The sequence below is a fragment of the Prionailurus bengalensis genome, chromosome A3 (genome assembly GCF_016509475.1).
Source record: "Prionailurus bengalensis isolate Pbe53 chromosome A3, Fcat_Pben_1.1_paternal_pri, whole genome shotgun sequence".
NCBI lineage: Eukaryota > Metazoa > Chordata > Mammalia > Carnivora > Felidae > Prionailurus > Prionailurus bengalensis.
Genome location: NC_057354.1, coordinates 119,124,093 through 119,151,237, shown reverse-complemented (window position 1 = coordinate 119,151,237; position 27,145 = coordinate 119,124,093). Strand labels below are relative to the sequence as shown.

General features: G+C 45.4%; 1 protein-coding gene across 3 annotated transcripts in view; it reads left to right on the top strand.

The window, feature by feature from the left end:
* Positions 1 to 812: 812 nt before the first annotated feature.
* MAPRE3 (microtubule associated protein RP/EB family member 3) overlaps positions 813 to 27,145 on the top strand; it is a 54,030-nt gene continuing 27,697 nt past the window's right edge. Inside the window, exon 1 of one of the 3 annotated variants that reach the window (XM_043604334.1) lies at positions 813 to 1,010. The gene's annotated coding sequence lies outside the window, so the exon portion shown is untranslated. The remainder of the gene's footprint in view (positions 1,011 to 27,145) is intronic. The other 2 variants (XM_043604339.1, XM_043604338.1) reach the window with 2 other exon arrangements.

Below are 27,145 nucleotides of genomic sequence, written 5' to 3'. Positions count from 1 at the left end.
GAAGAACAAGGACAGCAGGCGTGGAGAGGAAGAAGAGGGCTCTAGAAAATATGGGGAGATCCATCAAAGCAGACTTGGCATAGGGAATTTGGAGACACCAGTGAACATATCAGGGAGGGAACTAGTTATGAGGAGATAGAATCTCAACCAGCTAATGGACAAGATGAAGACACAAGAAATGCTCACAAATGCATTGGGAGAGACAATGAGGTTGATAAAAACTCAAGAGATACGTGTATAGGCGATTCTGTTAGCTCGATCTAGGAGTAAAGGTATAGACTTTCTGGCAGAAGACGAAAAGGTATGTTTAACACGGGGAGGGGAAAATTGAACTCCGAGATTAGAGTAACGGGCTGTGATGAAAAACCGTAAACCGCGAGGAGCTTAGCCTTAGAGCTCTCATGCGTTGCTGAAGGAGAAGAAATAATGCGCGAATTTTTTCCTTTGCAGTAGCCGTGAGGCAGATAAGAACCCGTCATCCGGCTACTACGGAATCAGGTGTAAATGGTTGTTCCTTCTGCGCTTCGTTAGACAGGGCGGAGGAATTGTTACCCTGTTGCTAAGGAAAAAGGAAGGGGCTGTTCCCAGTTGCCATGGTGACAAGGTAAGAGCGCTCCCTCGGTACCACCATAAATGTACGAGGTGGTTTCTTCTCCTTGTTGCTATGACAATGTAGAGAGACTGTTCTCGTTGTCCCCCACCAACCCCCCCCCCCAACCGCCGCCGTCGCTAAGAGGTGGAGGTTGGGGCTGTCCTTTCCTCGCCGCCCAGTTGCCTTGGAGACGGCGGGTGCCCTGGCCCCGCCCCTCTCGGACTGACAGCGGTGGCCGCATCGCGCCTGCGCAGTGCTCTCTTCCCCCGCAGTCCCTGTGCGTTGAAGCCGGAGACCGCGGCGGCCTCTGCTAGGACCCCTCGCCCCGGAGCCTCCGGCCGGAGCCGCAGCCTCAGCCGCAGCGCCCCTGCCGCTTGTTCCCCGCCCCGCCGCCTCCGCCGGAGCCGCCTCGCGCACTGTGAGTCCCGGCCGAGGCGACCGACGCCGTGGGGCTGAGTCAGCGAGAGGCCCGGGCCCGGGCTGGGGGAGGGGAACCGGGCTGCCCCCCTCGCCTCCCCACCCGCGCCTCCGCCCCCCCAGCCGCGACTCACCCCCTCCGCCTCTGTCCCTCCATCCCTCTCTCCTGGGTTCCCGGCGGCGGCCGTCAGGCCTCCGAGCCACTCCCCCTCCCTGCCGTCCCTCCGGACCCACCCCAGGGTTGGGGAGTCAGGGGGGGGGGGTCCTTCCCCACTAGATGCGGCGCCACCGCACCTCCACGCGGGACTGATTCTCTCCCCACAGCCCCAACTGCCTCCAGTCCGCCCTTGTCCCTTCTCCTTACTCTTCTTGGGCCTGACACCTCCGGCCTCTCTGGTTTTCCCCAGTGATATGCCAGAAAAAGAGTGACAAGGGAGAAGGCGAGGGGAGACTGGGGGAGGGGGGACATTCTGCCTGCCCAAACCTTGGGGCCTCAGGTTTCTTACCCCACAAGCTCGTGCCCTGGCTGGTGTGGGGAAGCAGGTTTGGACAGTTCTGACTGGCTGCTAAGAGCTCGTGGGGCTTTCAGAATAGATTTTGCTGAGGACTCAGCCCCATGGCGATCAGCTAGTGTTTAGTGAACACCCGCTAGTGCATGGTGGCCTTCTAGTGGGCTGGGCTATGGCCTTGGCTGGTGCTACGGAGAGGGACTAGAGGTAGTGGGGGGGGGCGGGGGGAAGGTTGCACTGGAGAGCTGAAGTTACTGCGCTTCCGGTGTGGTGTTGTGAATAAGCATCTTTCAGTACTATTTAGTATGCTTTTCTCTCTCTCTCTTTTTGTTTTTCTTTTCGTTTCTACTTTTTTTTTTTTTTAATACAGTACAACCCTGGTGTACTGTGAGGTTTAGAAATAGGCCTGATATCATCCATAGCAGGTGCTTACTGTTTGTGTGTTGAGGGCTTGTGGCAGGACAATCTCTGATACCTGTAAATTCCATGTAGTAACCAACTGAGCGATAGTGAGTTTGAACATAACATGTGCAGAGTGGAGAGGAAGAAGAACTGAGGTTGCTCCATGGTGTAGGTCTGAGGCCTGTACCCCCTGCCTCCTGCAGCTGTGAATCTTTGTGGGGGCTGTCACCTGATAGGGGTTCTAGCATATTTGGACAACTCCCTGGGTTATGTTTGTTACCAATCCACCTGCCCACCCTGCGTTTCCTGATCTTGGAGGATCCAAACTGTTTTCTTCTTCCAGTAGAAATTGAGCTGAAGTCATAGTTGGTGTCCATAGCCAGAAGCTGTCTGTTAATAAACGTGTCTCAACTTGAGGGCTCTTAACTACTAAGCATGTACCTCATTCCTCATTGCCAGCTTCCTTTGATTCTTTTTTTTTTTTTTTTGGCTTCCAGATTTCAGTGTGCTGTTAGCAAATATGTGTAACTATCAGCCAGTTAAACCCTAAAAGAAGCTTTGTGGGTTTTTTACTCCAAACTACAAAAGGAGTAGAGAGTTTACTTCTAAAAATCATAGTGAAGGACTCACCAATTTGGAGTTTGGGGGATTGCAAACAGTGAGAAATAAAGGTTGTGCTCCTTGACTTTGCTCAATCATGGCCTATTGGCAGCCTCCTCGGAGCCACTCCCCACCCCCATGCCCATCAGATTAGTTTACAGTAGCAAAGACGGCTGTCGCCCTAGTTTTAAACATAGAGATGAAGTTCAGGAAAACTACAGCCCCCATGCAGCCATGCAGTTTCTTCTGTTTCGAATGCCAGTCTGGGGTTTGGCGGGATGCACCTGCCTGTGGGGCGATGGGAGCTGTGGGGCCTGAGAGTTGCATTCCTTCTGTGTGGTCCTCTGTGTTGCATAGCTCACCGAAATACCCGGGCAGGGCAGGAGCAGACAGCTGTGCTGGAGAGCTGCTCCTCCTGGGTTGAGTGTATTTTGGGAATCGGCGATATTACTGGGGTGGAGGGTTGTGAATTAAGAAGCAAGAAAATGTGTCGAGGCTAGATAGATGAGGAGGGTGTGAGTAAAATGTTCCCTTTCCAGTTTGCTGTGGGACGGTACGTTTTCAGAGCATCACAGTGATTTTTATATGGGTTAATTTGCCTTTGAAATCCATACCGATGTTTTATGGGATAATGATGGAATGCCTTTTAAATGGCTACTATTGGGAAACAGGACTGATCCCTGTGCCTTATACATTGCCTATCCAGTTGTTACTGAATGTAATTGTTAGGATCAGGGAGACGGGCATGATTTGAATCAAGTTAGACCTAACTCTATGTAATCCATGTGGTGGTTTCATAGCATTAGATTTCCCTGATTCTAAGACACCCCAGCAATTTACCGACAGCTCTTAGTAAAATCATTTAACACAACCAGATCAAAATATATATGTTGATTCTAAGGCATATCCTAATTTCAGGACCATTAAAATAGCCAGGAAGTGGCAAGACTTGAAGGAGGCTTTATGTGTCTTAGAACTGAGAAGGGATGATATTTGTAATATTTCTGGGTATGTGATGATGCCATTACTGCCCTACCATCCTGAGGGTGCCTGCACTGTGAGGACGGATTTCGTCAAATCCTTCCCCCAAGCCAACCTACTTTATGGGTTTATGTGTGTAAGATGATTGACTGCCAGTAGGCATAGGAGTTGACTATTGAACAGAGGAAAGCTCCTATGTAGGCATCCAACCCAAGACCTTAATATGGTACCTTCCAGAAGCTGAGCCAACGAGCTGGCAGCAAACGTCTTACGAGCTATATGTGAACTTAGCTGGGTAACATCTTTCAGAAGCTGAACAGAAAATAGTATTTTTCTAAAGTAGCATGCGTCTGCCCTTGTTTACAGACACCTTCAGAAAGATCCTAAAGCACATGCCCAACCCCTGTGTGATGTTAGAAGTAGAGGAGACTTCAGTTGATGTAGTTCAATGTTCTCTTTTCCAGATTTTAGCGTGAGACATTAAAAGTTAAGTGATTTGCCTGAGGTCATCCAACTAATGTAGAAAGTATGTAAAAACACTTTGTAAACTGTATATACCATACAAGTGAATGTTGGTGGTTATTAGTGGCTGAGTCAGGATTAGAACCCAGATTTCTAGACTAGAGCTAGTCTCCACTACTACCTTGCCCCACCCCTCATGTTTAATATTCCAAAGGCTTTTAATAAAAATAATTTACTAGTCTGTAATTAGTCCCACAGACAAAGACTTGTTTTATTGTCTGAGATGTTGCAAAGCTAGGTAAAATCTAGTGTCCTTCTGTCTAATTAAATATTTATTCTTGCTGCCTTAAAAATAACAATTTTGTCTCACACACTCTGACCTGAGGAAGGTTTTGCTTTCAAAAATTTGCATCATCTACTATAAAGCAAATGGGAAGGTGGGTATTTGAAGCCCTCTCAACTCCTCATCTGTGAGGCTGCTGCATCCCAGGAAGCCGGATGCAGAGGGCTGAAAGGGGCCAAGAGGAGGAGAAAACTGGGTTATCTTCCAGCTCCCAGACTGTAACCTTCTGTAGTTCCTGGAAGCCCCGGTGAGATCTCTAACCCCTCTCCTTGAGAAAGTGAGGCGGTCTGGCCTCTGGAAGCAGACAGACCTGAGTTCAAATGCCAGTCCTGCCACTTCCTGGCCTTGGGGGGCTGTGGAACGTCCGAGCGCCAGTTCCTCACCTGCAAGCCTGGGGTGATAACCTACCTGTTTTTCAGGGTTGTTGTGGGGATTAAACGGAAGAAAGTACGTAAAGTACCTGCTGAACAAGAGATAGCAACCACTATTTTGTATTACTAGTGTATAAAATAAAAAACCCTACTTTCAAAATTGTATCATGACTTAAATCCATCTTGGACCCTCAATTCAGCAGCCCCCATCTCCCAGCAGCTCTCTCGTCATGTTTGACATGCACAGAGAGAAGACTTGTCCTGTGAAACCTGGCACTTGCTGTGTTATTCCAACCGCCAAAACCGGAGTATATGAAATGCCCCTTTGTGTCCATGGATTCAGCTGACCTGGTTGTCTGAAGGCCTGGCAGGGCAGGAGCACTTGACTAGGAGAGTGCCGACTTGGTGTGTTTGTGTGTGTCTTGGGGGCCGTGGGTCCTCCGGTTGGGGAGGCCAGTCTGGGGAGTGAGCTTAATTTGAAATGAAAAAGCCGCTGAGCTCTCCGTTGTGACTAGAGTTCCCGTGGCTTTCATGCACTTTCTCGACTGTTGGAGATGGAGCCCGCATGGGCGACCTTGCTCAGGCCAGCTTCTGCGCCTGCCCGGGAGAGCTGGAGGGCCAGGGAAGGGAGCTGTCCATCTTAGGAGGGAAGCCTTCTTTCTAGTGAGGAGAGGTAGAGGGAGGTCATCTTGGAAGGCAACATCTCCAGATGGGAAGATGGGATCAAGGCAGAGACTACCGAGTAATTAGGGAGCCAGGGCAAATCAGTCAGGCCCAGAACACAAGTGAACTTGAAGTCCTACAAGTGTCACTTGGGAAGAAAATGCCCAGGTATAGGCATCTAAAGACTGAAAAGATAAACACAGTAGGTTTTACCTCTTGGAAGCAGAACTTGGGTGTGGAGGAGGGAAAGGGAGACTCAAAGGGGAACTTTTACTTTATGTGCTTCTATATGCGAATTGTTTTGAGAGACATGTATGCTTTTGTAGTTTAATGCAGACCAACAGAGTTAGCAGTGGTTGGTTTTTTTTTAAGTGTATTTATTTATTTTGACAGAGAGGGGGAGGGGGAGGGACAGAGAGAGAACCCCAAACAGGCTCTGCGCTAGAAGCCCACGTGGGGCTCAATCTCACAAACCGTGAGATCATGACTTGAGCTGAAACCAAGAGTCATATGTTTAACCGACTGAGCCACCCAGGTGCCCCATCAGTGGTTGTTTTTCACTGAGCACATTTTGGTACCAAAGAAGCCGTTGCCTTTACTCGGAGCCTTCAGTGCACGGGACAGACAGGGTTAGCCTGCTTCCCTCCGGTCGGCCGAGCCAGTTTACACGAAGCCAGCCTCTTACGTAAGGGCAGGAAACTCCAAAGTGGCTGCTTCCCTGGCAGCCCAGCATGCTTCATTGACCTGCTACCTCCCCACCTCTTCCTCGTCTTTTCCTTCCCTTCTTAAGAACAGTCCCTTCCTCTTGCCCAGTTGAATTCATCATCAGTATTCCAATATTCAATTGTGTTTCCTAGCCAAATGTCCTATCTAGTATAGAAAGAGGGCACACCTACCATTCAGACGCATGCTTTGACTCGCCCAACCAGGAGTTAGGATGGGTCATGCTGAGTAATCCACATTCCATCACCTAATCTTCCCCTTTGGCCAAAAGTACAAATTTGCGACAGTTGGCTAAGGTTGGAGAGGCATCCTGTGGCCAAGGATGGTTTTTCCTCTGTGTGGAGTTGACCAGCCAATACCAGCCTAAGCCCTGTGTCTTTTTCTCACTAGCATCACGTCCTATCAGCTTTGCTAAACAGGCGTAATGTAACATCAGCATTTTGAGCTCTGGATGCCTCATTTGCCCAAAGTAAATAGGACGCGACCTATCTAAAATGTTTCAACTCCAAGTAAAATTACTTTTTTTACTGAAACTCTTTCGTGTGTATGGGAGATACACGCCACTGTGTGGTATGTTTAAAATAACTGAGCAAGAAACATTGCTTCAGTAATGTTGACAATGGATGTCAAAAGCCTTAAAAGGACATATATCCTTAGATGAAAAATTACCATTCTAAGAATATTTAGAAAATCAAGGGTGCATATAAAAATACTTATACAAGGAGTTTTATTAATGTAACATTATAAATAATATCAAACAGTTAAAATAGCCAAAGGATCAACAATTAGGGATTGGTCAGGCTTACCCAGATAAAATATTGTGCGTGCACACACACACACACACACACACACACACACACACTGCACGTACATTAAAAATCTTGTAGAAGAATTTTTTTAAGTTTATTTATTTATTTTTGAGAGGGGGGAGGGGCAAAGAGAGAGGGAGAGAGAGAAGATCCCAAGCAGGCTCCGCACTGTCAGTGCAAGGAGCCAGATGTGGGACTCAAACTCACAAACTGTGAGATCATGACCTGAGTTGAAATCAAGTGTTGGATGCTTAACCAACTGAGCCACCCAGGCACCCCAGAATATTTATTGATACCGGAAACTTTAGATATAATAAGTGAAAAAAACGGATGCAAAATAGTATGTCAAGAATGATACCATTTTATAAAGAAAAATCTGAAAAGAGGTTAGAAGGGCATATGCCAAACCATAGGTGATAATCTTAAGTGATATCACTTAAGCATGGGATTATAAACAGATGCAGTTTTTTCATAGTGCTTTTCACTGTTTCCTAAAATTGTTCTGTTAAGCAGTTATAACTTTTATTATAAAACTTTTAAACTAGTGCTTTATAGGAGCTCCTGGGTGGCTCAGGTGGCTGAGTGTCTGACTTCGCTCAGGTAGTGAGCTCATGGTTCATGGGTTCAAGCCCCACGTCGGGCTCTGTGCTGACAGCTCAGAGCCTGGAGCCTGCTTCCAATTCTGTGTCTCCCTCTCTCTCGGCCCCTCCCTTCCCCTGCTCATTCTCTCTCTCTCTCTCTCTCTCTCTCTCTCTCTCTCTCTCTCTCTCTCTCTCCCTCTCAAAAGTAAATAAACATTAAAAGAGTGCTTTATAGATTCCATTAGTAGACAGTCTCAAAGAAAATCACGAGATATTTAATTTATTTATCATTATTTGGTTTCACTATTATCAAAAACACTTTTTGAATGTGTTTCTTTAGATACCACTTTATTTCTTCTTTGAGAGAGAACATGCCTGGAATATCGTGTAGGTGTGTGACTCAAAAACACGGCCTAGATGCCCAAGTCCATCATCCAGAGAAGTACTCTCGCTTGACTCAAATGAGACAAAAAAATATATATATGAAAAGAAAGTATCTTAAGATAGTCTTCCTTGCCTCTTACCTTTTGCTGTTTAAATTTATCAGAAGGTTTCAGTAAAACCTGTATAACAGAGCTCTGTTTGGGGTGGGCTTTCTTCCCCAGTGTCCTGGAGGCCTTATATGAGGCTCGCTGTCATGTTTTGGTGGTTGTGTACCTATCTGAACTCTTTTTGGAAGACTGTGCTCAAGCCTGCGCAAACTCCTTTCTCCCTTTGCCTTTGGCATGTTCCGTTCAGCCATCAGCTCAGAGGTCCTTTTTCTTCCAAGGATAGAGAAAGTTGGGTGCCCACCAGTAGCCACCTGATGGGCAGAAGCCCCCTGCAGGGACAGACTGGGCAGCTCCTCTCTTTGCCACACCAGGTCCATGGAGCTCCTGGCTGTGAAGGGAGGGGTGGCCCAGTAGCTGTCCTCTCACCTCGTCTTTCTTGTGCACATGCATCGTGTGTTGCCTCCATGGCCCAGCCCGGAGGACTGATACCTGCCCTCCACCAGTGGTGGTGTCTACTCACCTCTGAGCACTGGGGATTCAGGTCTTAGAGTTGAGGGACATACGGCCCGTCACACAACTTGGCATGTGCTGCCATAAATGTTTGCTGAGCAGAATCTGCCTCGTCAGGATGGTTCTGACTACCCAAACCCTTGTCCCAGATGGGGTGGAGGCCTTCCTAGCCACCTGGGATTATTAGTGAACAAATCTTTGGGCATGGCTAGCTGGAGATGCTCCATCACCTGAGAGAGTAATTAGCAGAGAGGCATTCATCTTGTCTTGAGGGTGTGATTGTCCTGGTCACCTTGTCATTTAAGTGGGGTTTCCTCATTGGTAAGAATGAAACCTTAGCTGCTCTGAGTCAGCAAGACCATAGTTGGACTAACATGCATTGTGCCATGTGAAAGGGGCAGGCCTTGGACCGCTGGATGGAATTAAATATCTGTTCCCATGTGAGGAGTGTCTCACTGAAGGCTTATCTCCAGTGGTGTAATATGTACTGTGTAGCTAGACTTTTCTGCAGCACCAGTCTCTTGGCAGACAGCTGCTAGCCCCAACCCCTTTCCTGTGGATTATTGCCACTTATCAGGGACTCTGATTTAGTCTCTGATTTGTTCTGATTTTAGATGGGTAGGGTTCACGGCTGAGAGCTCCCAGTTTGGGCATCCTATTAACACCTTTAAGCGACAGGACCACTGCTAAGTACAGAGATGTGTTATGCTGGCCCCAAAATAGCAAGGTGCAGTGTTTTGAGACTTGATAAGACTTGTATTCCCCAGAAAGTACAGTTTCCAGGTTTATAGGTTATTCATACCAATTTACATATTGTCTTCTCAAGGCTTTATTCTATCTCAACAAGTACTCCCCAGGTCCTTTCTGTTTTGTTTCTAAGTCATATGCAATTTAAAAGAAGTGAGATTTAAAAAACGAAAAAGAAAAAGAAATAAGCTTCAAACCCTGTCTCCATAAGGAGATCATAGTCTGGTTTGGAAGATAAGACACATGTGTGAAATGACTAGTGTATATGACAACATCAAATGTCAGCAACGTATTTGTCGTGCTTTGTTGTATAAGATGTGGTCTTTGTCCTTAAGGAACTTGTCTAACATTCTGCCGAGAGTCAAACAAAAGTGGTACGAGTCACTACAACACAAGGGGGTGGGAACCCCAGCAGCAATAGGAAGGGGTGCTTTGGTAAGCACTTCCAGAATGCACTATTAACACACTTGCAGAGTGACCCTGAGCTTGTGGGAACAGGGAGGGCTTCAGAGAGGGAGACATACTGGGGCTGGGTGAGCAGGATGATGCCGGGTTCTGTCCACCAGAGGACAGATGAGTAAGAGAGTTCAGGTAAAAGAAATGAAAAGAACAGTACATTGCGTGTACTAGAGAGTCTAAATTCAACAAGGATTGTGAGAGGGAAATAATCATTGTGAACTGGAGTGATTGGAAAAGACTTCACGAAGGAAGCAGAGCCTGAACTTGCCCTGAAGGCAACAAGCAGGCTTTCAGGAGACAGGAGCCCAGAGAGGGCTTTCTAACAGCCAAGGAATGACTGGGAGCAAGTGTGATGGGGACTGTAAGCAGGTCACCCTTACCAAATTGAGGGTGTGACAGTTGGGGACAATATTGGTGACATTAGCCAGAAGTCAGGAAGTTGAAGAGACAGTTTGGAGAGAAGTTGCACTTCAGACATAGAGAACTAGAGGTGACAGTTGGAGACCTCTAAGTGGAGTGATCCCATAGACCCAGAAGCTGAGGGTGAGGCCGGGAATGGAGCTACAGAGATGAGAGTCAACAACACAGGAGGAGGGATGGCTTCCCTGAAAGGGGCTCTCTCCAGAGGTCTTGGGTATAGAGCACGAAGATGAGTGCTCCGAGTTACAGGCCTCGAGAATTGTCCGTAATTAGGGAAAGAGCAAAGAGAGGTGGGGAAGTTAGGATGATTCAGTAGCAAGGGAAGAGAAAAGAGGAGATGTCAAAAAGAGGGCTTTGGTGCTGCTGGCTTGACTAGACTCAAGGATCTATCCAGAAGAAGATCATGATGATTGCTGCGAATGTCAGTCCAGTAAAACCCTGGCGATGGAAGCCAAGTTGGGTAGTGTTAAGTGGGGAATCGGGTGGAGAGAAGATAGAGGCAATGGATGGTCACCAGAGAACGGCAACAGGAAAAGAGAGAAAAGTAGTAACAGAAGAAGCAGCACGATCAAATTTCTCATTGTTATAATTCTATTCCTTATCAGCAGATGTATATAAAAATTTAATAAGCAGGCATTTTTGTTTATATGATTTTATGTATTAAAATGACCTCATCTGCACGTTTCTCTGTATCAGCATAATTCATGTATTTGTCACTTCAAATATCCCATTGCAGTACACTTATCTTGATGAGCACTGAGTAATTATATAGAAGTGTTAAGTCACTATATTATACACCTGAAGCTAATACAACACTGTAGGTTAACTACACTGGAATTAAAATTAAATAAATAAATAAAAATAAAATAAACAAATATCCCATTCCTTCTGTGGTATTCCATTATGTCGGTACCAAAATATGCTTAACTATCAATCTATTATTGGGCAGTTGGGGTATTTCCAACATTTTGCAAGTTGCAAATATAAATATCTCTGCTCTGAACATCACTGCACAAGCTACTATTTTTCTTTTGTGGGTTTTTTCTTCAGGGTGTATCCCATAAAGCGGAATTACAGAGGCCAAGGGTACAAACAATGTTGGGCTTTGTTTTATTTTGTTTTTGATTTTCCCATTTGGCCCCTCCACCCCACCCCTCTCCCTCTGGCAACCACCAGTTTGTTCTCTGTATTTGTGGGTCTTTTCCTGCAGCATTTTAAAAAAATGTTTGTTATTGAGAGAGAGAGAAAGAGCGTATGCGCGAGTGGGGGAGGGGCAGAGAGAGGTGGAGACAGAGGATCTGAAGCAGGTTCTGTGCTGACAGCAGAGAGCCTGATGGGGGGGCTCCAACTCATGATCATAACCTGAGCCAAAGTTGGACTCTTCACCAACTGAGCCACTCAGGTGTCCCATTTCTGTGGCATTTTTTTAACTGAGATATAATTGACTCATAACATGATAGCGGTTTCGGGTGTACAACATAGCGATTCTGTGTTTGTAGAATATATGTCTAGTTAACATCCATCACCACACACATAGTTGCAAGTTATTTTTTTGTTGTGATGAGAACTTTTAAGATTTGCTGTCTTAGCAACTATCAAATATACAGTACAATAAATAACTACAGTCACCATGCTGTACATATCCCCAGGACTTATGGTTTTTATAACAGGAAGCCTGTCCCTTTTGACCTTCACTCATTTCCCCCACCCCTCATTCCCCATCTCTGGCACCCATCAGTCTCTTTTCTGTATCTATGAGTTTGGTGTTTTTAGATTCCACATGTAGGTTTTTGCCTTTCTCTGTCTGATTTATGTCACTTGGCACTATGCCCTCAAGATCCATCCGTGTGGTTGCAAATGGCAGGAATTCCTTCTTTTTTGTGGATAAGTGATACTCCATTCTGTATATCACCACATTTTCTTGATCCATTCTTCTATCAATGGATATTTAGGTTGCTTGCATGTTGTTGTTGTTGTTGTTGTTGTTATACATTGTTCTCCATGGGGATCCAACCAACTTACAATCAGAGTAAGAGTTGGGTATTGACTTAGAATGATTTCTGATAATAAGGAGGTCTGAATATGTGGAATAGCAGAAGGGAGACGGAGTTATTGGAGGAAAATAATTGGGGTACAAGAGAGAAGGAGAGCAAAATAGGAAAGATCTTAGGGACACCAGGGAAGGGGTAGCTTTGCAGAGGAGGGAAAGGTTCCCTTCTACTGAGACTGGTAAGAGGAGAGGGTATGGCTCTTTCTACCCATGACTTACAGGGTGAAGCCCAGGGGAGTGACTGGAGTTCCTGCTAAGAAGAGACCTTTTCCTCAGTGAAATGGAGCCAAGGCCCCTTGCTGAGGTAGAGAGTGAATGAAGTCTTGAAGGTCTGAATTCACTGCTGTGAGAAATGAGCCTGGGCGTACGAGAGATGAATGAAAGTCTTGTTCAGGGCGGAGGGCTGACTTGGACCCGGGGATTCATAACGGGCTAAGTCTCTGAAGTCCTTTGGCCTAGGGAAGCAGCAGCAAGCCGCGAGCAGCGGGGGTGCGGGGCATGGGCATGTTCGAGGCAGGGTGTCTGAGGAGGCAGAATTTAAGGTGGCATTGACACCGCGGGCCCTAAGGTCAGAGGTGGAGGGAAGCGCTACAAATCTGAGGCGTGCTGGTTGTCAGCAGGAGGAGGGGGCAGAGTGATTACAGGCTCGAGTGAGAACAGAGAGCAGGTTTGGAATATGAGGGATGAGGAGTAAAGAGGTTATTGATGGAAGATTTTAATTTAAAAATTTTGAAGAGACTGTTTTTACTTTTAATTATTTGCCACTGTGTAAGATTTGGGTGTTTTTACATGGGCATGTATCACCAGTAACATTAAAAAATTTTTAATATTTATTTATTTTGAGACAGAGAGAGCACATGCATATGAGCTGGGGAGGGGCAGAGAGAGGGAGAGAGAGAATCCCAAGTAGGTCCTATGCCGTCAGTGTGGAGCCCCACAGGGGGCTCGATCCCATGAACCATGAGATCATGACCTGAGCCAAAATCAAGAGCTCAACCAACTGAGCCACCCAGGTGTCCCAACATTTTTTTAATCTGATAATTAAAATCTCAGGAGTAGGGGCACCCAGGTGGCTCAGTTGGTTAAGTGTCCAACTCTTGATTTCGGTTCAGGTCACGACCTCATGGTCTCAAGATCGAGCCCTGCGTCAGGCTTCTCTCTGGGCATGGAGTCTGCTTGGGACTCTCTGTCTGTCTGTCTGTCTCTCTCTCTCTCTCTCTCTGTCCCTCGGTCCTTCTCCCTCACCTTTTTCTCTCCCTCTGCCCCCCACCTTCTCTCTCAAGTTAGAAAATAAAATCAAATGGTTAATTTAAAAAAAAATCTCGGGGGGCGCCTGGGTGGCTCAGTCGGTTAAGCGTCCGACTTCAGCTCAGGTCATGATCTCACAGTCCGTGAGTTCGAGCCCCACGTCAGGCTCTGTGCTGCCAGCTCAGAGGCTGGAGCCTGCTTCAGATTCTGTGTCTCCCTTTCTCTCTGACCCTCCCCCGTTCATGCTCTGTCTCTCGCTGTCCCAAAAATAAATAAACGTTGAAAAAAAAAATTTTTTAAAAAATTAAAAAAAAGAAAATGTAACTTAAATAAATAAATAAATAAATAAATAAATAAATAAATAAATAAATAAAATCTCGGGAGTAGAGCTGTGCCTTCAGGGGTGGCTGGCTCTCTGAAATTGATGAAGGAGAGATGAGGATTGCAGAGGATCCCAGAGTCTGGCCTGTTAAGTGTTAAAACTGTGAGGTGTCTCTGCTTGACAACCAATAGCTCCTGTGGTCACAGCTTGTCATTAGAGAGCAGCACCCAGCCACCGGCCCTTCCCCACCCACAGACCAACACTGTTTCAAACCTGAGGACACCCGCCTTCCCTAGGCCCGGCAGCATTTTCGATGTGAGGTGGTGTGGTTCTGGCTGTTTCCAACCCCCTGACCAGGTGCCCTACAGAGCCATTCCTCTCTGGCCTCTGTCAGTGAAGGTTCTTCCTTCAGGCAGATACAGCCTCTCGCCAGGAACACGGTTTTGTGAGTGGAATATGGATTCCATTGCAGCCTCACGCATCCCCTCCCTGAGTGCTTCATGCAGTGTATGAATGGGTACATCTGTATATTCAGCCCTGTTTCTCTTCTTGCCTGCTTTGAAAGAGGCCCTTCCCTCCTGGTCCCTGTTTTTCTCATGTCCTCCTGGATCATCCACTTTGACCCTGACCCAGACTGACACCCATGGTTGTGGCCTGCATTTCACTTACCGGATTCACATTACCTTCAGGCTGCACCACCGAGCTATCTACACGGCTAACCAGGCACAGCAGTCGCAGGGGCTGATAGCAGGGAACTGAGCAAGGTGGAAATGCGTGGAAAGTCAGGTGCCAGCGTCAACATGGGGAGATGGAAAAGTGGGGGCGCTCTGCATTCTTTCCAGGGCTTTCCACTGGGTCTAAACCTCGCCTGGCCATTTTGTAAATGCTGTTTCATTAAAGCCAGGACTGAGCAGGAGTATGGCTCCCTGCCAGTCCCTACCGGGAAGGAACAAACAGCTTGCAGTGCAGGCCTCGAGCCAGGTGGGGTAGGAGCTAACGTGCACTGTTTCGCATGTAGAATTTAATGGGCTCTTTGTAAACACAGCCTCCTGCCGTTGTTCCTTTCTCTTTTCTCCTAGGCAGCCTAGGTGAGAATAATTAGTGCTTGGCCCATAATTACTAAACGAAGAGGAAGACTACACCTGGTAGGCTGCAGTGCACGAAAGAACCCTGAACCTAGAGTTAGAAGACCCGGGCTCAGAGTTCTGTGACCTTGAACAAATCACATCTCCTCTTTGATTCGTTTCCTTTTCTGTAAAATGAGAGGTCTTTGTATATGCTGTTCCCTCCCCGACACCCCCACCCCCTACTCCAGAACATTCTTTCCTGGCCTTTTTGGGCTAACCCTCCTTAACCTCACCTGCCTGGGCCTAAGTACCATTCCCTCAGGAAAGTGTCTCATGACCTCCACCCCAGCTCCATTATAGGTTGGGGCCTCCAAGACAGGACTTTTCAAATTGTGGATCACAAACTTTAATTGGTTGTGAGATCAATTCACTGAGTTATAACCAGCACTTTGTAATGAATAGACCAGAAAATGTCAGAGTGCATAGTTCATAGTAAGAATAAGAATTGTTTGAGGCACCTGGGTAGCTCAGTTGATTCATAAGCGTCCGACTTCGGCTCAGGTCATGATCTCTCAGTTCATGAGTCTAAGCCCCGCATGGGGCTCACTGCTGTCAGCACGGAGCCTGCTTCGGATCCTCTGTCCCCTCTCTGCCCCTTCTTTCTGGTTCTCTCTGTCTCAAAATAAATAAACTTTAAAAAAAAGAATAAGAATTGTTTAATTAATGAAGCTTTTGTTTTATTATACATATCTGTATGTGTATATATGTATTCTGGATTATAATGTAAGATGTATTGGGGTGCCTGGCTGGATCAGTTGGTTGAGCTTCCAACTTCGGCTCAGGTCACGATCTCGCGGTCCGTGAGTTCGACCCCCGTGTCAGGCTCTGTGCTGACAGCTCGGAGCCTGGAGCCTGCTTCGGATTCTGTGTCTCCCTGTCTCTCTGCCCCTCCCCTGCTCACACTCTGTCTCTCAATAATACATAAATGTAAAAAAACAAACAAACAAAAACTGCTTTAATGTAAGATGTATTTTTTACTAAAAGGCTGAAAGCCATTGCTTTCAAAACACTCTAGTCATGTATTTTTCCTCTATAGCACTTACTGTGATTACATAGTTATTTCTGTGATTATTATATTACTGTTTGTCCACTTCACTAGACAACATGCTCCATGAGTCAAGGACCAAGACTGACTTACTCATCAGTATCAGACCTAGAAATAGTTGAGGCTCAACAAATAACTGCTGAACGAGTGGCTTTCTGAGGTGTGTTTTGTTGCCATCAGTCCTTAGTTCTGTAGAGTCATTCCTAGGAGTGAGTAAGTAGTGACTGTAGTGATAAACTAAAAAGCCCACACATTCATCCCGAATGGACAAGAGAACTGGAAAGAGCAGACCTCTGACGTTCATCTCCAGATTGGTAGTGGCACTAGAGACCAAGAGGTCTCAACCCAGCTCCTCTCAGAGGGAACTAGGAAGCAGATACCACTATCGCCACTCTATTTAACAAGGTCTCACTTGAGCAGTGTCAACTTTCCAGTAAGATGGAGACAGAGACATTGAGAGAGCAAGACCCACCACATAATTTTGTACTTACATAAAAAGAAAATTGACTGGTCTAAGGTGGTCTCTCCCAGGGTGCATTTCTGGCTCTCCCGGGTGTGGGTTACCAGACCCTGACGTAGGAGCCCACCAGGTTCCAAGGGTAAATTCAGAACTCCTTTTCTCCCTGCAGCACCTCCACCCTGCCCACCAACTGATCTACTTCCCAGGGCATCTTTCCAAACCTAGCCAGTCTGACAGCAAATAGACTACGCCTTCCACAACGTAACAAGCTTCTGATTGTAGCCCGGAGAACCTCCTATGGCCGGGAAGGCTCCATCAGCAAGACCCAGCCAGGCACTGCTCTGCCCAGAGCTGTTCTGGGATGTGCTGAAGGTTGTAACTCAAGAAGACTTGTGACTCTTGAGGACATTGGGAACCCACTGATAACACAGGCCCTGCGAGGAGTATTTATCTTTATCTTTAAAGCTTATCATTAGAACTCAGATGGCCTTGCCAGCATCTAGCTGTTTTGTGGAAATTATGTTGCTTGCTGCCTGGAGCAGATGACCTCTTTGGGGGGGGTGGGAGGGGACAAGGAAATAGCTAGTTGTTTTAGAGCTCCCAGAACTGTGAAGCATCTTAATTTATACATTGCTTTCAGCTCGGTTTTCTGGAATTGGCAGCCCTTTCTAACTGTCTCTCCAAAGAGGCTGCCTGTCAGCTTCTCTCAGAAGCTTTCCCAGGTATCTGAGCCACAGTTGGGTTGTTGTAGGCATGAAGTGAGCTGAGAGAAACAACTGGGAAGCCTCGATGACAGCTTGTCCCTGGGCGGCCGTTGCCTCTCCCCTCCGGTCCCTTCCCAATGGCGGGGACTGGGGGTTTGGAAAGGCATTCCTCCAAGACTGCTGGGTCTCCAGCTGTTTCTCTGAAGGACACTTTTAGGAATTTGGGATCGCTTGTCCCACTCTCACCCCTGATTTGTGTCCATGCATTAGCTTTCCCATGAATTAAAAAAATTCTCAGAAATCACTGTTAACTTGCCCGTATTTTCAGAGAAGCTTCTAAGAATAATGTGTGTTTAACTAAAAACTTTAGTGTATAGCAATTCTCAAATCTCCTTTTTTGGATAGCAAGTGTAAGTCAAAATTGCCTTTAAAAATATTTTAAAATTAAAACACTACAGAAACACTTTAAGCATGCATATATATATATATATATATATATATATATATATATATATATAATGGAAGGCACAGAGAAGAGAGAGAGAGAGAGAGAGAGAGAGAGAGAAATCCCAAGCAGGCTTTACGCTGTCAGCACAGAGCCCAACGCAGGGCTAGAACTCACAAACTGTGAGATCATGACCTGAGCCTAAATCAAGAGTCTGACACTTAACTGACTAAGCCATCCAGGTGCCCCTACACGCATATTATTTCTTTTTAAAAACATGACAGCTTATTATTTTTCATATGCAAAAAAATTGGAAAAGATAGAAAAGAGTAAGTGAAAACATGAAACCCATTTGTAATTCTACTACTTGGATAGTAGTGGCAACCATGGGGTGGCTTAGGCGCTGCCCCTCTCCCAGAGCCACCCCAAGGAAACCTATGATCCCAATGCGAAGTGGTGCTAGTCCTGCAAGGCAGCTTTAAGACCCACTTCTAGCTCCCTCTTCCCTCCAGACCACCAGCCCTAAGCCCTCCCTACAGAAAACCTGTTGCTGTCATTGCCATTGACTACAGTGACCATATCACTGCCTTTTCTTCCAGTTTTTAACTACATTAGAATCCTATCCATTTACAGTTTTTTTCAGCAGTCACTTTTAAATCCCGGTGTAGGACACATGTAGAAAGCACTTCCCATTGCTCCAGATAGCATTGTATTTGGCTTTGTCCCCAGTAGCACTGTTTCCAAGACACTGACATAACATGTTGGGGGACTTTGTTTTGAACTCATTCGTAGAAGACACTTTCACTGTGCTTGTGGAAAAACTGAAACCTAGGGACAATGACTTGTTTTAGATCAAAATAAAACTCCCGCATAGCTCAGCTTACCTACAGGTGTCTCAGTGCCCAATATCGCTGGTCGAACTGCCTATTTTTGCTGAAATGTGTGTAAAGAAATAGAAGGGACATCCTAAATTCTTCCTTCCCTAGCCTGGGTATCAGCTGCTTAGTACCATTTAGATACATGTGCTTCAGCCCTGAGACAGATTGTTAAAAGCCATGTGCCATTGAAACTTTTTTCCTCCCTTTGGGGAAGGATCTTGGCCTTTCCCCAGAGTAAGTCAGAATCCCACCTGGGCCATCTTGCCAGGTCTTGACATGGTTCACAACGTTCTCATTCTCGATTCTCTTCCATGCATCTCATTTCACCATGTGCAAACACAGCCAGACAGAGTTCTGACAGTGTGGGTCTGAGTGGGTGAGGCCATTCTCACAGAAGGAACCCAGCAGAAGTAGGTTCCAGAGACCCACTCCACCAGCTCAGGTTTGGCCCATACCAGTGCCAAGACCACCAGGCAATCACTATAACCTGGAGAAACCTCCACAAGTGAGAGCAAAGAGGGGCTCTGCAGCTTAGAGTACAGCTGAGGACAGACTAGATCGGTCTGTGGAGTAGGTTCCTCTAGCTGCTGCAACAAATTTCCATGAGCTTTGTGGCTTAGAACAACTTAAATCTGTTTTACAGTTCTGGAAGTCAGAAGTCCAAAATAGTGGGTGGAATGCTAGCTCCCCAAAAGTCCTCCCTAGAACCTATGAATGTTACCTTATATGATGAAAGAATGAATGTTACATTCTTAAAAAATGTTTATTTATTTATTGAGGGAAGGGTAGAGAGAGAGGGAGAGAGGGAATCCCACGCAGGCTCCATGCTGTCAGCACAGAGCCCCATGTGGGGCTCAATCCCATGAACCATGAGATCATGATCTGAGCCAAAATCAAGAGTTGGATGCTTAACTGACTGAGCCACTGAGATGCCCTGAAAGAATGAATATTACTTCCTATGAGGAAGGGTGTGGTTTCGGATCTTGAGAGGAGGAGTTTATCCTGGATTTCCTGGGTGGGCCCTAAATGCAATCGCATGTATCCTTGTAAGAGGAAGGCAGAAGTTTTGAGAGAGAAGAGGAGACAGGGTGACCAGAGGCAGAGATAGAGTGATGTGGTCACAAGCCAAGGAATGCATGAAGCCACCAAAAACTAGAAGAGGCAAAAACAGATTTCCCCAAGAGCCCTTGGAGGGAGAACAACCTTGCTGACACCTTGATTTTGTACTTCTGGCCTCCAGAACAGTGAGAGAATTACCACAGTGTGGTGATTTGTTACAGCAGCCAGAGGAAATTACTATAGAGGGTCAAGATCATGGTGCTGACTTTTGGGATGAGCACTGGTGTTGTATGGAATCCAATTTGACAATAAATTTCATATTAAAAAAAACTGAAAGAAAAAAAGATCATGGTGCTGACAAGGCTCTGTTCCTTCTGGAGGCTCTATGAGACAATTCATTTCCTTGCCTTTTCCAGCTTCTAGAACTGCCCGCCTGCCCTCCTTGGCTTGGAGCCCTGCATCCCTCCAGCCTCAGCTGCCATCATCACGTCTTCTCTCGACCCCACCCACTCGCCTCTTATAAAGACCCTTGTGATTACATTAGGTTCACCTATATTCCAAAATGATCTTCCCATCATAAAATCCTGAACTTAATTACATCTGCAAAGCCCTTTTGCCATTTAAGGTAACCTCTTCCCAGGTTCCAGGGATTAGGACATGGGCACATTTGAGGGCCTACCACCATCTATATAATCCTAAAGGGTGTGAATAGGAACGGTGGGTCTGTTCACCACATCCCTATGTGTTCAAATTAGATGAACTTATTCACGTGAGAAAGAAAATATCAAAGGAAAATTTTCTTGAACAGAGGCGGGAAACATGGAATGCATTGCCCCCACAGGTTCTTTTAGGCAGAAATTGTAGAAGGGCTGAGGTCAGCTGTGGTAAAAAGATGGGGGTATGGATGTGAGCTAGGCAAAGTGAAGTTCTCCCTTTAAGCTTTCAAGGTGACAGTGTGTGTGTCGGCGGGAGGGAGTCTTCCACAGCACTCACCTTTGGTGCTTATCGGGCAGACTAAGCTAAATGGCTCTGTAGGGCATTTCATGCAGCCATCAGTCATAAAGCTGGTGCCTGTGGAGACACAGCATCCTGAAGATGAGCCAAAGGATGAGTCACAAGAAGTGTACATGGTACTGGGATTAGAGGTCATTGTAATGGGAGACCTACAGAGAATGTGAGAAATGTATGAGAAATGTATGGGTCTATCGTAAAAGACGGAAGTGTTTCGTGCAGAGTGTTGGTCAGAAGGGAGAGTAAGGAGCTGAAGAGCCACCATTTGGAACAGGTTTCCATCTAGAAGCAAGAATTGAGGAGAGACCAGTCCAGTAATAGTTACTCTCGAAGGCAGGTGGAGCGACTTGATGCAGTTTGAATCCTCATCTAGACCATCAGAAGCAGTTTCATTCTGCTTCTGCCTGTCTCTCTAGCTCTGAGAAATAATACTTTCGTCCTCAGAAGTAAATAAAACTTCCTACTTGGAAAAGGATGAGAAGACATTAATTATTAACGTTTATTTTCATATTTACGGATGAAAGGCATGCCAACTTCAAAGAAGTAGGGTTGGGAGTGGGGAAGATAATTAATTCACAGCATTACAATGATCTACTAGGAAACACTTGTGACTATTTTGAAAGTTTTTCATGGCTGAATATAAAGTTGGAGAATTTTTCAAAGAAATTTGACAACCAGAGAAGAGTCTTAAGACAGCAATGTTTGTGTTCCTAACCACTCAAACTCATTTCTAGGACAAGGCATCAGAAGCGTCCTGCATGCTTGCAAGACACGACGAGGAGTTACGGCAAATGCCTCGGAACCTTGCCAAATAATTAACGACTTAATTCTGCTTTAGCTCCTCTTTTTATAACACAGAGGTCTGAGACTGCAATTAATGAATTGCACTTTAAAAAGCAGCAGCCTGCTGGATACTTGCTCTAGTTTAGAGCATAAGGTACAAGGTACGGGACGAAAAGAGCCCATCATCCTGGGGCATCTCTCTGTAGTCAATCCTGGCAGGGGGGCCACCTGGGGGCTGGGTTCTAACGACTGAGGCCATTGTTACATAGTGTGTCTCTTGGCCAACTGGGCTGAGCAGCCACAGCGATGGGCGCCAGTGTCTTTCTTGGAACCGGCATCCTGACTTGATGGAAAGGGAGGCTTCTCCTGGACAGTTCTTTAATACAAGGACTTCCAGTGTTTCAGCATTCTGGAGTGGTGTGAGGTAATATCTGCCCTAGTCTCTAGCTCTTTTTTTTTTTCATTTGCATACGTGATCTTCCAGAAAGAACACTGTGTACATTTGGCTTCTTTTTAAACGTTGGGAAAAGAAACCAATTAGCTAAAGTGATCATTAATAGCTATGGCCCTCCAATGAAATTTTTTTCAGCATCCATATAGGAACGCAGCGTATTTCTTTGTATTTGTTTCTGAAGTTGCTTTACCCCATCACAACATTCTAGAATCCAACCAGAAAGGAGGCTGAAGCTTTTTGGAAATGAGGGGAGCCTGCAGTGTAAGATTCATGCTTTCCCATGACTCAGCTTAATGCTGGTCAGGCCACTGACTGGTCCACAGTGACAGCAGCAGTTCTGCCTCAGAGCTGGTAAATGGGAAAATCTTGCACATATTCTCTAGAGCAGGGTGGTCTCTAGTGTTGTCCTGCCACAGACTCGTGAGGAAAGCCTGTGAAAAATGCAGACTTCTGAGACCCAGACCGTATTTGGCTCTCTCAGGGCACAGGCTCAGGATTCTGCATTAATAATGGAGCACCAGTCAGATGATTCTTGTGCACAGTAAAATTGGAGAACCTCTGCTCTGGAGAGTTTTCCTTCTTGAGGTATTGGCTGGGGAGGGGGGGGGGCGGGAAACGTTGGTTTGCAGGGCTTCATTCAAAGTCAGATGTGACCCTGGCCACGCCTTAGCAGAAGAATAACCCTGCTCTTCTTTTTGTATCCCCTTGGATCTAGAGGAGAGTTGTGGCCTAGCTCGGCACCTTATGTACTGTGAAATCCCAGGTTTATTATTCATTCTTCCTGTGAGCCAGGCAGACAGCTTCACCTCCTTAACTGTTTTTATAAACAGCTCTATAATTACAGCATCCTTATCTCCCAAATTGACACAGAAGTGAAGCCTTGAGATGCAACTCTCTTTGTCTTTTTCATTATTTGATGGCATTCTAAAGCTTTTCTTGGCACCCTTAGAAGAAAAGTCTACATGGAGTTTCTTTTTTTTTTTTAAGTTTGTTTATTTTGAGAGAGAGAGCGCACTCAGAGGAGGGGCAGAGAGAGAGGAGAGAGATTTCCAAGCAAGCTCCACACTGTCAGTGCAGAGCCTGATGCAGGGCTTGATCTCACGAAGCATGAGATCATGATCTGAGCTGAAATCAAGAGTCAGACGCTTAACTGACTGAGTCACCCAGTCCAGAAAGGCTATGTGGAACTTCTGATGACTGTTTTGCAGACCATCAAGAAACATCCACTAAGCTCCAGAGCCCATGAGCAGCCTTTGTTTTGTTGTGGTCAAGGAAAGAAATGACTTTTCTCTGCTGTGAGCTGGGCCCTATGCAGGATGCTTTCCATACTTTGCCTCAGTTAATGAGAAAAGTGATACAGGGTTCGCATAATTCAAGGGAAAGGACAATAGTATCATGAATGGAATGAGAGACAGGCTTGAATTCTGTTCTCAGCTTCAATTTTGACTCAACATGATAGGAGTCCCCCAGTGCTTCTGTTTATCCTTCTATAAAATGAGGTTATTACCAGTTTCCATTGCTTAATCATGAGGTTAGCATTGGGAATACTTTGAACTTCTCAAATGAAAGACAATATAAAATTACAAAGTGAAGGGGCGCCTGGGTGGCGCAGTCGGTTAAGCGTCCGACTTCAGCCAGGTCACGATCTCGCGGTCCGGGAGTTCGAGCCCCGCGTCAGGCTCTGGGCTGATGGCTCAGAGCCTGGAGCCTGTTTCCGATTCTGTGTCTCCCTCTCTCTCTGCCCCTCCCCCGTTCATGCTCTGTCTCTCTCTGTCCCAAATAAATAAATAAACGTTGAAAAACAAAATTTTTTTTAATTACAAAGTGAAGAGTTGGTGGGGAGAGGATGCTAGAAGGCTAAGAATGAGATGACTAAGTGAGAGAACAACATAAGGGTGTCAGGGCTTTCCTTTTTTTTTTTTTTTTTTTCCTTTTTATATTTTATTTTTTATTTTTATTTTTTTTATTAAAAAAAAATTTTAATGTTTATTATTGAGACACAGAGAGACAGAGCATGAACAGGGGAGGGACAGAGAGGGGGAGACACAGAATCTGAAGCAGGCTCCAGGCTCTGAGCTGTCAGCACAGAGCCCGACATGGGGCTTGAACTCACAAACCACAAGATCATGACCTAAGCCAAAGTTGGACGCCCAACCCACTGAGCTACCATGCACCCCCCCTTTTTTTTCCTTTTTAAAATGTTTTTATTTATTTATTTTTTTGAGAGAGATGGAGTGAGTGGGGGAGGGGAAGAGAGAAAGAGGGGATAGAGAATCTCAAGCAGGTTCCACATTGTCAGCACAGAGCCCAATGAGGGGCTCAAACTCATGAACCATGAGATCATGACCTGAGCTGAAACCAAGAGTCAGACACTTAACCTACTGAGCCCCCCAGGCACCCCAGGTGTCAGGACTTTCTACTCCATTATCATGGGGACTTTCTGGCCTCCAGTTACCTTCCTTGCCTTATGAAGGATGAGGGGAATACACCCTCATAGAAGGAAGGTAGTCTAGTGTAGGGGTGAAGAGCAAAGACTTTGGGGGACATCAGCCTATTGAATCAGAATCTCAAGGTAGGGGATGGGACAGCTGCAATTTTATAAAATTCCCAGGGTGATTCTGATGCACACCAAAGTCTGAGGAACAGCATGCCCTCACCAGACCACTGGTGGTCCCCAAAGAGATTGTGTACTTCCACACCTCTCTTACATGCTCAAGCTGTCCACACTCCCTGAACCACCTTTCATACATCGCAAGCATCTCTTGGCTTTGCTTTTTACTAAATGAACTCCAGCTCCTCCTTCAAGGCCCAGATCACAAATCACCTTTTACTCAAAACTTTCCCTAACCTTTTCAGAGAAATTAACTATTCCTGAATACAAAAGAATATGTAATCATCAAGGAGAATGTGGTGAATCTCTATATACCGCATAGAAAAGTAACCACGATATTTTTAGAGGAAAAAAGTCACAAGGTTTTATTGTTTTTCTTTAAACAATGGAATAAATATATGTATACGTTTTGAATACATATATTAAAAGGTCTGAAGAATATATGTACCTGATATCAGTAAACTTTACTTTTTAATTTTATACCCATCTGTGTTATTTGAATACTGCTTTTGTAATTTTTCAAATTTAATAACAATTAAAGTAGTTACCAAGAGAGGAATTGCTCCAATAATTACCAGGGAGGAACTGATTGATGTTATAGCTCTCGTATATGATGTTGTCATTGGTATGTGTGTCTCCACAGTTCATCTATGAGCTCCTTGATAGCAGGGGACTCATCCTGTTCATCTGCCTATCACCAGTGCCCAGCGCTGTCCTTGACACTCAGTGGGTGCACAGTGCATAGTTACCAGATTTAAGAGATCTAAAACAGAGTCTGGGGAGGCTTAGTTAATCAACCCCAGGGACAATCAGGTCTGCCGCTGCGGCTCAGCCTATCCATCAGTTGGCATGTCTAGTCCTAGAAGAAGGACAGTAGCAAAAAGAAAGTGATAGTGGTGGCTGAACCAATACTGCCTACAGCCTTGATCACTAGAAATATAAAGAGCTTGACAGTGGTGGTAGGGAGAAGAAGACTTTGGAGATTGTAATTGGCTACAAAAGGTCTGTGGGTCACTGCCATTCGCTTTATTAAAAGTCACTGCTCCATAGTTATGATCCATGTCTGCTTGCTTGAAAGTAACTCCTACTGTTTTTGAAAACAGAATAAAACTCCTCATTCACTTTGTAGAACCCTACATAAGTAAAATAAATGGGTTAATTTTTACACATTGTCCATAGTATCTCCTTTCTATCCCTAATCCCTCCAGAATCCTGCAATCAGGATTACCTAAACAATCTCTCTGAGAGGTCCTGGCAACCTCTAGGCATCTACTCCCTGTCTTACATATCTGGATCAGACTCTCAAACTCTAAATTAGGCCAAATGTAAACAGGTAACAGCTCTCTGTATTTTCTCCAATCCTCTAAAATTAGTGGCATTCCTCCCCTCCTTCCCCCATTGAAACCACTCACTCTCATAAATCATGTTCGACCTTAACCTTGGCCTTCTTAGGCCACACATGTGAGAATTGGTTCCCTGTCCTTCACTACCACCACTCCCCACACACTCTTCCTTTGTGCCAACTTCCAATGAGAAACTGGATATGTATAAATATTGAATCTCATGATTTGGGGAAATCATAAACCTATTCCTCCTATAATTAAGGGAGAAGAATAACGGAGGTATGTTTGTATTTATTATGTTTACATCTAAAAGCTATATAAATTTCCTTTTTAACCAAAAATGTGATTTTAAAGTCATAAGGGAAGCAGGACGCTCATTCTCACCGAGTAATGTTGTCAGATAATTTTTAAAATTTTTTAAATTAAAAAAAATTGTAATGTTTATTTATTTTTGAGAGAGAGAGAGAAACAGCCTGTGAGTGGGCGAGGGGCAGAAAGAGAGGGAGACACAGAATCCCCAGCAGGCTCCAGGCTCTGAGCTGTCAGTACAGAACCCGATATAGGGCTGAAACCCACAAACTACCAGATCATGACCTGCCAAATTCAGATGCTTAGCCACCCAGGCACCCCCAGATATTTTGTTTTTTACATACTGACCTATTCTATGAGTTGGAGATGGGTTATTTGAGGGGAAGAGAAGACAGGTCATTCAACAAACATCAAGCGCCTACTTTGGACCATGCTTTGGAATTAAAAATACAAATATGAGACACTGCCTCTGCCCCTAAGTTCATGTTAATACATTCTGCTGTAATTACTTGGTGCATGTGGGTATGACTTCCTGTCTAGTGAAATGGCCAAGTTAGGGACCAGCTGCTGAGCCCTCTGCTCCCTTCTCAGCCTTACCAACTCTGTTTGCTGGATTCAGGAGACAGGGCAGTTCTGGCACTTTATCCTACTACTCTAGGCCCAGCTTGGTCCTGGCCACTGGTCAGGTCCAAACGTTAATGTCTGGGAGGAAAGCCAGGACTGTGGACAAATTGAGAACCATGCTCTCCTGGGTAGAGGGTGGGCTTCTCCCACAAGACACAGACTTATTGGGAATATTGACTTTAGGAATGCTCCCAGGATACCCCCAGGATTTGGCTGGAGCCCTAAACTTTGTGAATGGGAGCTGTCCAACATTTCAGCATACTTTTGCATCTGCATACTTTGAAAAATATATAATAATCTGTCAGTTTGACTGTTTTATTGTGTGCCATGTTCTAAGAGAATTTACACAGTTCAGGACCTAGCATCTCAGGTCTTTAGTTTTGTTTAAGATTTTATTTTTAAGTAATCTCTACACCCAACATGAGGCTCAAACTTAAAACCCTGAGATCAAAATTCTCACACTCTACCAACTGAGCCAGCCAGGCACCCCTCTCAGGTCTTTAGATCTGATACCTTAATGTTCAGTTCTCCTTAAAGTCACTGAGACCTGAAAAAAACCTGACTTATTATTTGTTTAGGCACATTGGTACCA